General features: G+C 39.6%; 1 non-coding gene across 1 annotated transcript; it reads right to left on the minus strand.

The window, feature by feature from the left end:
- Positions 1 to 475: 475 nt before the first annotated feature.
- LOC120613370 (5S ribosomal RNA) lies at positions 476 to 594 on the minus strand. The gene has a single exon (XR_005655686.1). It is a non-coding gene; the product is annotated as a 5S ribosomal RNA (ribosomal RNA).
- Between the last annotated feature and the right edge of the window lie 10,591 nt (positions 595 to 11,185).

The raw sequence follows: 11,185 nt of genomic DNA on the forward strand, positions 1-11,185 counted from the left end.
ATAAATTATCTAGCAAGAATAAGAATTTCACCAGCAGTGTCGTTTCTAAGCCACGACCTCCCACAACCACCTAGTTCAAGTCACTTGCCATTCTAATAACTCAGGGCCAGATTGAAATCAAGACAGACATAGTTGCTTGTCATAAATGATGATTTTAAAATCTGGAAAGCCCACGAAATCCCAGAATCTGATCTCCACAGGGGCTGTTAAATTTAAAAATCTATACTATTTTTGGTCCCAGATATTAGTAACACCTGCCAAGTATCAGTAAATAGTGAAAATTTTGCTAAAACTGTTGCTTCTCAGCACGATCCTTTGAATCTACCAGTAGCTGACAAATTCCAAGAGTCTCTACTCCTGTGATTCGCTGACCATATAAGTTTTTTAAATTTTTTTTGGCAAGGCAACCCTTGGTTGACCTCACAGATTGCAAGGACCTTGTCAGCTTACAATCTCTTATTTTTTTTATTTTTTACGCCTACAGCACCTGGTCTTCCCAGGCGGTCTCCCATCCAAGTACTAACCAGGCCCGCCCCTGCTTAGCTTCCGAAATCAGATGGGATTGGGCATGTTCAGGGTGGCATGGCCGTAGACAACTGACCATATAATTGACCATGGAATTTATTTAGTTTTTTCTTTAACTTGTATCTAAACATATAGGAAAGAGTGTTTCTTTAGTTGTACAGAGATAAAATGTAACAGCTTGAGTTATATACCCTGAGCAATATATACCCAGTGGTCTACTCCAAGCTTCCTACCCTTTCTATATATACCCCTGTGAGGGCAATGAAGAGCCACATCCTTCAGTTTGTTTGGCGAAAGCACTGCTCCAGCCAATGGTAACCCTGGGGTGGCTTAGACAATACAAAGCACCACTCCTAACACCTCCACTGGGTGGAGGGGAAGGAGCGGGGATGTTGGAGAGGCCAAGATGCTGTGGTTGGAGAAAAGGGGTTTTCTTCCGTGCCTAATGACCTTTCCCCATGTTCAATTCTGTTGACCCACACAGCAGAGAGAGGGTGTTTCCTCCAACTCATTCCTTAGAGCCAATGTATCAGTGGTTCATTCTGTTCTCTCCCACCCTTCTCATTGCTTAGTATTTTGATTGTCTTACCAACAATTCCTCCAAGATATCGTGACCACATTTAAGCCTCTGTGGAGATGTGAATCATCCCACTTGCCTTCAACGAATTTCTCTTATGTGCTTGTTTTTAACATGGCTTTCAAGCCAAGCATGGTTTTTACATTTTTAAATGGTTGAAAAAAAATAAAAATAAAAATATTTCATGACACATGAAACTTATAGGAAATTCAGATTTCAGTGTCCATAAAAAAAGTTTTATTGGGAACACATGTATGCTTTATTCATTCAAGTATTATCTATGGCTGCTTTTGTGCTAAAATGGCAGGGTTGAGTAGTAGTTGGAAAGAGACTGTAAATCCTAAAATATTCACTATGTAGTCCCTTAAGAAAAAGTTTGCCAACTCCTCTATTCTGTTCTATTGACATATTTACCTATTCTGCTTAGTTTAAGCTCATTGTTCTTTTTTTTTCTAGTTTCTTAAGGGAGAAGTCGAGGTCATTCATTTGACACTTTTCTTCTTTTCTAATACAGGAGTCTCCCCTTATCCTTGGGACATACATTCCAAGACCCCAGTGGATGCCTGAAGCCTCAGGTAATACCAAACCCTATACATATTTTCTGTTCATGTCTTCCACTCACAAATTTAATGTCTTTTTCATCTTAACTAAGCACTTATCATGCACCATGGCCATAAATTTTGCAGTTTGAGTTGTGACAGCAAAACTAGCATGAATGTTTTTTTTTTCTTTACAATTTCATGGGTAGATAGATCTTAGTTTAGCAATATCAGCATCTGATCTTTTTCTTATTAAGTCAAGAACTTTCACCTTTTTATTTAAAGGAAGCACTTTATGGCTTCTCTTTGTCATATATGAATTGCCAGCATCACTACTCTTTCATTTTGGGGCCATTCTTAAGTAAAATAAGGGTTACTTAACACATGCACTATGATATCGTGACAGTGGAACTGATTACCAAAATGGCAACTAAGCGACTAAAGCACACAGAGTGATATAGCATGGAGAAGCTGGACAAAGGGATGATTCACATCTCGGGCAGGATGGAGATGAACAGTGCGAGATTTCATCATGCTACTTAGAATGGCACACGGTTTAATACTTATGAATTGTTTACTTCTGGAATTTTTCATATAACATCTTCACATCACAGTTGACAGTGGATAATTGAAACCACAGAGTGAAATGCAGATAAGTGGGGACTATACTGTATAGGCATTTAGTATTATAAAACCACCCCCTCTTAACTACTCCTTTAACAGCTTTCCACGCATTGGGATAAATTGTGTTTTCATTTGCATTCAGTTCAAATTACTTTCTAATTTCACTTTCAAGTTTTATTTAATCCATGATTAATTTAAAAATATGTTATTTAGTGTCTTAATATTTAGGGATTTTCAAAAGATCTTCCCATCATTGATTTTTAATTTAATTCTCTGTGATCATAAAACAGACTTTATATGATTTGAATCCTTTTAAATGTATTGAGACTTGTCTCATGGCCCAGAATATGGTCTATCCCGGATCGTGTTTTATGTGTACTCTATTTTTCTTGGGTGGAGTGCTCTACAAAGGTCAACTGGTCAAGCTCATTATAGAAACATTCAGTTTTACTATATCCTTGCAGTCTTTCTATCTACTTATACTGAATTTCAAGATTGAAATCCACATTGAAATCCTATGTATTCTTAAAGTTCAGGCAAAACGAGCACACATTTGAGAACTGTACAGACTTCAGTTTAAATCATGGTTCTGCCACTCATTGTTTGTACACCCTTACATTAGTCACTTCACCTATCTAGGTTTCCATTTTCTCATTGTAAAATGGGCATAATTATAGTATCTACTTTAGAATTTCATTGTGGAATTGTGTGAGAATGTATCAGAGAACTAGAGACTTCTCATGTAGAGTTTCAGAGCATAAGAATCGCTTCCCACAATTTTTCTTATTATTTGGAAAGTTAGAAGGTTTATAAAGGTCCTTGTCACTTTTCAATTTATTCTCCCCACCTTTATTTAAGATCGTTATTTATCTGGCCATATAGTCACCAGCAATTTAACGAAAAGGGATGTAGACTGAGTGTTAGATGTCTGTGGAGCAATAATTGAACATAATATAAATAGATTTCAAATAAAGAATAGCTGGTTGTTAATAGCTCTCCCCCTTCTCTAGCCCCACCCAAAGAAAGATTCAGGAATAAAGGGTTTAATAAAAAAAAAGTGCAGGCATCACAAAGAGCTAGATGAATGTGGTGGTTTGCTATTGTTTACTTTTCAGTCTGTCTATTACAGAGATATCCTGGCAACAAGTTATCCATTTCAACTTAGGTCAGAGTGCATTCGAATGAAAAAAAAAAAACCAACAACAAGCAGAAACTGTTCAAGTGGGCTTTCAAAAGCTAGCTTAATGAAAAATTGCTGATAAAAGATAGTCCCACTCTCTCTCTGCTGAAAAATAGCCTCTCAAATATATCAACATTTTGTGGTATCCCGAGAAGGTCTGTTCAAGGCAGTTCAGGGGGGTATCTTGAGCGTGAACTTTAAAATCAGAAAAAAAATGGGGCTGAATTCCATACTTTGTAGCTCACCATCAATGTGACTTGATTTAGACCGATACATATGTAAGAAATGCAGCTGATGATACTTAGCTTCCTGCACTGTGGTGAGGGTTGCATGAACCAACATTGTTTAGAGCCAAGTGCTCTGCCTGACCTGGGGAGAGAAGATGCTTGCCTCATCTTTAAAAAGGAGTTCCTTTAGCTTTCTAACTCTTCTCTTTATTAATGTCTGTTACTAATATAATGGTCTTGCTTGGGTTTTCAGGCCTTCTGCTCTTATGCAATGTACATCCTTCTACTTTTGTTGTTTCTATAATTAGTTTCTCCCAGAGAAAAATCATACAACTGTGTAGACTCATGGATTGCAAAATATCTGGGCCCACAATCCCAGCCTGAAATTCTCTTGTCTTCGGTCGAGGTCCTATCCCACCCAACTATTCAAAACCTTACCACTCACATGCAAACCACTGAATTGACTGCTCTGTCTCACACTCTCAGCAGATGACTTTGCCTCTTCTGTCACAAGGAATATCTGTCAGATGCTTAACCAGCCCTCTGCTCACTTGTTTCCACACTCTTATCATTTCCCTCTCAGAAGAACTGGCTCCTTTTTCTAACCTGGGCTTTGGAGCTCAACCTTCCTGACTTCTACAGGCCTTCTTTATGTTAGTTCCTCTTGCCCTTTCTATATTTCAATCTCCTGTTCTCTACTGGAGCCTTTCCATAATCTTGGAAACATGATCAAATTTCTCTTATCACCATACCACCAAAATCAAATCTTTCTCTTGATCCAACATCCACTACAGCTAATGCTCTAGCTGTCCTTCCTTTTACAGATGACATTCCTGAAAGAGTTGTCAATGCTTACTGTATCTACTTCCTCACTTCTTCCATGTTCCTCAATACATTATCATGTAGGTTATGCCTTCACAAGTCCACTGAATCTATTTTCATTCAGGTAACTAATGAATTTCTTATTGCACACAGTACTAGTTAGGATGTAGTTCTTGTTGCTGTAACAGAAATCTAAGAGAAGAGTGGATTAAATAAAATAGAAGTAGAGTTCTTCCTTATGTAACTTTCTGGATGTAAGTAAGGCCAGGGCCTGTATACTGACACTGCTCGATTAATTAGTCAGGAAACCGGGTTCCTTCTACCATGATACTCAGCCATCCCTAGGATATTATCTATATACATGGTCAAAGATGGCTCATCATGTCCAGTCAGTGGGGAGGGTAAAAGGGAAGGATAAGGAATGTCTTTTCTATTTAAAGTAACAACCCAGATACTGCACACATCACTTCTGCTTACATCTCAAGGCTAAAATTTAGTCTTATGGCCAAACCTAAGTCTGCAGTGGAGGCTTGAAATATAGTCTTCATTCTGGGTGGCCATGTGCCTGTCTTAACATTCTGTTATTTTAGGAGAGGAATTAAAGAAATATTGCATAAGAATTAGCAGTCACTGCCATGCTAACCACATCATCTTAAAAATCATGCTAGCACATATGAGGTGAGGAACTGGTTTCTAAAAGTACCCTTCTTGTCTACTCACCCCGAAATCCACTGTACCAGAACTGACTTATATTCCCAAACTTCTGCTGTGAATGTTGGGTTCTTTATTAGGTTTGCATAAGGATATGGCAACACAGGGTAGGTAGCAGAGACTATGGAGAGAGTCCATGAGAACAGAGCTCTTGCCTAACTTGTTCTGCTATATCTCTGGAACTTGGTAAAATGTCTAACGCATAGTAAGTATTCAATAAATATTTGCAAGATGTATGGATATGTATACATGCATTTAGTTAAGGGAAGATGGCAACAGGTTTTACCATCCTGGAGACCTTCAGAAGATCCAGAAAGAGGCTTGAGTTTGAGGCAGTAAAAGTGAGAGTAGTTTGATGAATCTGATGATGTCACTCTCTTCCCTAAAATCTGTTAGGTTTCCCCATTACTCTGCCACAGAATTAACTTATCCTAGCCTACTCTGTAAAACATAGTTTTTGCCTAGATGACTGGCTGGATAGATGGTTGCAGGACTGAGGTGCTCTCATGCCTGTACATTTTACTAGTGAGTAGTACTATTTTGAAGAAACTTCCTTGTATTATATAATGTCAGTCCAGTTTTCTCGAATGACCTCTAGGTCAGCACTTTCCAACCCTGACTACACATGAAAAATTGGGTATTTACCCCCAAAGACTTTAAAACTCATATCTAAAAAGACATTTGCACACCGATGTTCATAGCAGCATTATTCACAGTGGCCAGGACATGGAAGCAAAGGAGTCTAGGACTTCAGATACCTTGTCTGAGTCATCCATATTCTGGTTCACCTGGCACTTGGCAAATGGGACTGTCCTGGTTTGTCCTGGGAGCCCAGGCCAAGGGTAAATGGATATATTATTAAGTTATTCACACAGGTCAAAAACCATTGTCAATTACTCTAACTGCTCCACCCACATCTGAAAAGTCATTTTTCAAGCATTCTCCTTGTGGACTTAGTCAAGGATGTTTGCTCTGGAGAGGTCCAGATTCATGAATACCTGGGTCTCTCCAAATTGACAAAAGAGATAAGGGAGAAGTGGGAAGAAGTAGCTGAGAGCTGAGACCACAGTGATCTTGGTAGAGCTTGAATTCCTAGTTCTTTTTTTCAAATTGGTTTTGGATACCATTTGTTTTCATATTTATAGTTTAGGAGAGAAGCACTTGCAGGTTGAATAATGAATACACACTTCCTCCTGGGGCCTGGATGGACACTGACCTCAGAAAGTTCTCCTTTCTTTTTGTGAGTAGTGTCATTACCTGGCAGTAGCTTATGAGTTTCCCTGACAGGGCATACATATGAGTGCCAAATGAGACTGGCCTAATGCTGAAGTGGAGCAGCAGATGCAGTTCTATGAGTTCAAAGAGTTCAAATTTGATCCTTCCTGGTGGACTTCTTAGAACTGTCTTCATAGTATGGACTTTCCAAAACATCCTTAGGTCAACAGCTACAATTTGGAGGCTGATAGACAGACCCTTTCTCCAGGTGAAAGTGGCAATATCCTTCTTTAACAAGGACATTACATGTTCCCTCTATGCAACCAGGAATCCAGCATTATTCTCTTAGGAAACATTGTCAGGCCTGCCTGAAAATTTTCTCAATATTTCAGAGTTGCCAAAAAAAATCTTTTGGAAAGAATTATAATGGTACCACAGGGGCAGAGATGCCTAATAGTTTAGTACCTGCCAATTCCTTGAGTGAAATCCTACTGTAAGCAGATCATTTTGGCTGGGTACCAAGACACTCATTCTCAGTCATTGCGTGCCCTCATTATAGAAGCTAGAAAAACTAAATATTAATTCTTCTAGCCTTCTTTGTAGTTAGAGGGCCACATAACACAATTCTAGTCAATGAGTTTCCATATTTATAATTCAGGAGAGGTGTTTTCCTCTGCTCAGTCTGCTGGGCTCCTGGGGAAATTTTTGCATCCTGAGAACAGATAATATCTTTTCCCCTCTTAATTTCCTTGAACATGGACATAATGCTTGTAGCCATGGCGGCTATCTTGTGACTATGAGGCAGTGATAGCTTGGGCTCCAAGAGCATTGCTGAGCTTCTGAACCAAAGTCAGCAACTGCTTGCTTTTAGATTTTTTGTTATATTTCAGAAAAAAATATATTATTAGAAGATTTTATCCTATTTATATATAATACATTCCTAACCAATAATCCTTACATAGTTTGTCTGTGCCCTCAGGATAAGGTGCACACTCCTTAACATGATAAGTAAGACCCCACATGATCTAGTCCCTGTGTATGTCTCATGCCTTGTCTCTCTCACATTTACCCTTGAATTATGGGATCTGGTAATGCTGCGCTACTTCTGTTGTCTTAAGTATGTCATTTTGGCTCATGCCTCCTAGTTTTATCTCTGTTGACAGGATACAGGCAAGAACTTTCTTCCTCATCTGTGGATCCCTAAAATGCAGCACTGTGACATATAATAAAGAACTGCACTAAAATGCTATTACCTCTCTTTTGATAACAAAATAATTAATTACTTAATGGTACTTGTACATTTTATGCATCATTTATTTAATATTTCAGCATCTCTTCATGTATGAAAAGGAGTATGCCAGGCAGAATTACTGACATCCAAAGGTCTCTATTGCATAATGTTAAGTTAGTAAAATGAATTTCAGAAGAATGCACTTAGTATGATCTGTCAATGTGAAAAACAAAACCCAATAAAACTATGTTTATTAGTGTGTGTGTGTGTGTGTGTGTGTGTGTGTGTTTGTGTGTAGTGGGGTCATTTCTTAAGGGTGAGATCACTGAAAAAGGAATGGATTGGTGTTTGGACCTGCTGATATGGAGGTGTTTTAGAGACCTCTCCCACCTCCCTCACCTCCTTTATTCAAACACTACATCATCAATGAGGCCTTCTCTCTCTACTCTAAAGATTCAATAGTCTGACAACACTTCAAATCTTCTTTGCTTTAATTTTTGCCTTAGCTCTTCTTACTATCTGGTTTTCATTTTTTCTTGCTTATTGTGTTTCCCCCACCAGAATGGAAGCTCTATGAAAAAGGAGTTTTTTTGGTCTACTTTATATATTGTTTTAATCCTTAGCATCTTAAACTGTGCTTGGTATAGGATAGGTGTTCAATAAATATTTGCCAAATGAATATGTGAATAAATTCAAGTAAGAAGTCAAGTAGGCAGTTGGAAATACTGGCCTAGAATGTTCAGAGAAGTTTGGCTATGTAAAGATGTTTGTCATCCATCTGAGGATTAGGTGCTAACTGCAGCCGTGGGTGTCAATGGGAGAGGGAATGAAGTGAGAAAAGGGAACAAAATAGTACCTGCTTCAGATGATTACTGTGAGGATTAACTAAAATAGTGAAAGTCAAGGGTTTAGCATAGTGCCTGGCACCTGATTGGTGGTCAAGTCATGTCGTTAGCTCTTAATAGTGTTGTTATTACAGAGCCCTGGGACTTGAAAAACAGCAGACTAAGTGGATTGCAAGGTGTGGTCTCTAACACCCTCCTCAGTGAGCTCCCTATCTCTGTTAGGTGGGACTCAGATGAACATGGGTTTGCTACTTGCTCTGCTGTGTGGCTGCATTCAGTTACCTAAGCATTATGAGCCTCAGATTCCTCACCTGTAGATTATGGCAACACTTTCCTCTCAGGCCCGAGAGAATGTTTTTGGCAATTTGCAATCCCCACACCTTGCCCAGTGATACTGGCACACAGTAAGGCTCAACAGTCATTCATTGGTAGAAAGTACACTGGGCTTGGTATCAGAAAATACTTAGGAGCTTTTCGATTTTGCTCAAACAATATATTTCTGAAGATCATCATATCCAAGTCACAGGATTGTTTTGAACATCAAATGAAATTGTGTATTTTTTAAAAGATTATTTATGTCTGTATCATTCCAAAAAATAGGGTTGTGATGACTCACAGAGATATTTTAACTTCAACAGGAGAAAAAAGGTAGATGAGAAAGCTAAGGCAGACATAAAACACAGGTGGGGAAGTAAAAAAAGGTATCAGAGTTAAGAACGGTATGTAAAGTCTATTCCAGGGGATTTCAAGTCTAACAAAATAATATGAGCAGCTATGACACATGGCAATGGCTGTCCCTCTCCTGTTTGCCTTCTCAGACCCAATACAAGCCTACTGAGAGACTCAGGAGGGGTTTAAAATAACACCACCCTCAGTCCAGCCTCCCTCTCCACCAAGATCCCCTAAGGTTCTCAGCAGAAGGGTGGGTTGTCCCTCTATGTCTATTTTCTCTGCAGTGGTTCCTTGGCCTGTTCCCAGAGGATCAGAGTGGCTAATTTCTTTCCTCATATCTTTGGGATGTCTGGAGTGTTCCTTTAACCTGTTCATGGGTGCTTCACATGACTGCTCTAGGGGGTTGTATGATCTCACATCCCAAGTATTCCATTAATTCCACTAGTTTAATTTTAGTTTAATCCCAAGTATTCTACTAGTGGCCTGGGAAAAAAGCTTCTTTCGAACATACTCCCACCCCAGCTCAAACCTCAAGAGGGGCCCCCAACTTGAGAGACTGTTTGGTAAGTGTAGGCATTATATGGATTTTATGCTCTTAGGATTATGCTACATCTTAGATCAGCCACCTGAACTTTGGAGTACCCAGAACTGCCCCAGTATCTTCAAGGCAATGAATCAAGAAGGTCTGATCAAACTTTATTGAGTACATACCTCGTGCTAGTCACTAAACTGAAGAGGTACAATACAAAGATTAACAACAGTCCCTGACCTCTAGTAGCTCACAATTTAGGGTGTGGACATATTATAAAAATAGCTATAATTTATTGAGTGCTTATTATGTGTCAGGCACACTGCTTTGCATGTATTATCTCATATAATTCTAAAAATAACACTAGGAAGTAGATATTAGTATTATTTCTAATATGCAGATGATGAAACTAAACGCTCAAAGGGTTAGTGGATTTACTTAAGGTCACACAGGTATTAAGTGTTCCTAAGTCTGGTCTCCTAACTCCAAGTTTGTGTTCTTAACCATTGGACTATACAAGGAAGGTTGTGTCACATTCTTAATAGTGGTAGTCAGCATCCTGGGCATAAAGCAGAAGGAGGGATTAATTCTATCTGGAGGCATGGAAGTGGAGATGGTAGATATGCCCCAGGGATCAAGTTTATTGGAGGAAGGATTTGACCTTAACCAATTGGTTTAACTATGCCAAAGGCAGATATGGGGAAGAGCACTCTGGGTGATGGAACTATACCTGGAGAGGCACAGAGGCAGGAAAACACAGGGCATGTGTAGTGAAGTGGGTAGAGAGTAAGATAGGGCTAGAGAAGGAGGCCAAATGCAGTAGTGAGATTGGAAAGAGAGACAGGTGTGAGATGTGGGGAAAAAGTGTCAGTAGAGCCTTGAATGCCCCTAGTTAAGAAAATTATCCCTAACTATTCTAGGCCTCAAAAAGGACACTCATCTGGCTCACTGCCTTGCACTGACTATGCCCCTCCTGGTGCCTGGACATGTCCAGGTTGCCATGGTACGATTGTCTCTTGCTGGCTACCTATTTCAAGGCCTTTGCCCTGAGTAAACTCTTTGACCTTCTTCAGGAACCAGCTCGTGCCTCCAGTGGGAAGTAGAGTTACTCATATCCTGATATGTTCCTTTTGGGGTACCCCCTGACCACAGGGAACTCTAACTGCCTGGCACATGTCTTGTTTCACCACTCATCTATTCCTCTGGAGCAGAGCATGGGGTGTGTTCATCTCTGTACCTCTGGAGCCTAGCACACTGCAGGGCTCAATATTCTGTTATGGAAAGGAGGAAAGGGGTGAGAGATTCTTACTTACTCTGATAACCTCTTTATCATAACTCAAAACATTTAATACCACAAGAGGGGAACATAGCAATCCTCCCCCTCCACACCCTCCGTTTTGTGGTTAACGATATCCACAATAATAAAATCCACTTGATAAGCAGTTCCAGGCTTCTATTGTTCTGGAGAGATGCGAGCCGGGCAGGGTA

This window comes from Pteropus medius, unplaced genomic scaffold (genome assembly GCF_902729225.1).
Source record: "Pteropus medius unplaced genomic scaffold, Ma_sr-lr_union100, whole genome shotgun sequence".
Lineage (NCBI taxonomy): Eukaryota > Metazoa > Chordata > Mammalia > Chiroptera > Pteropodidae > Pteropus > Pteropus medius.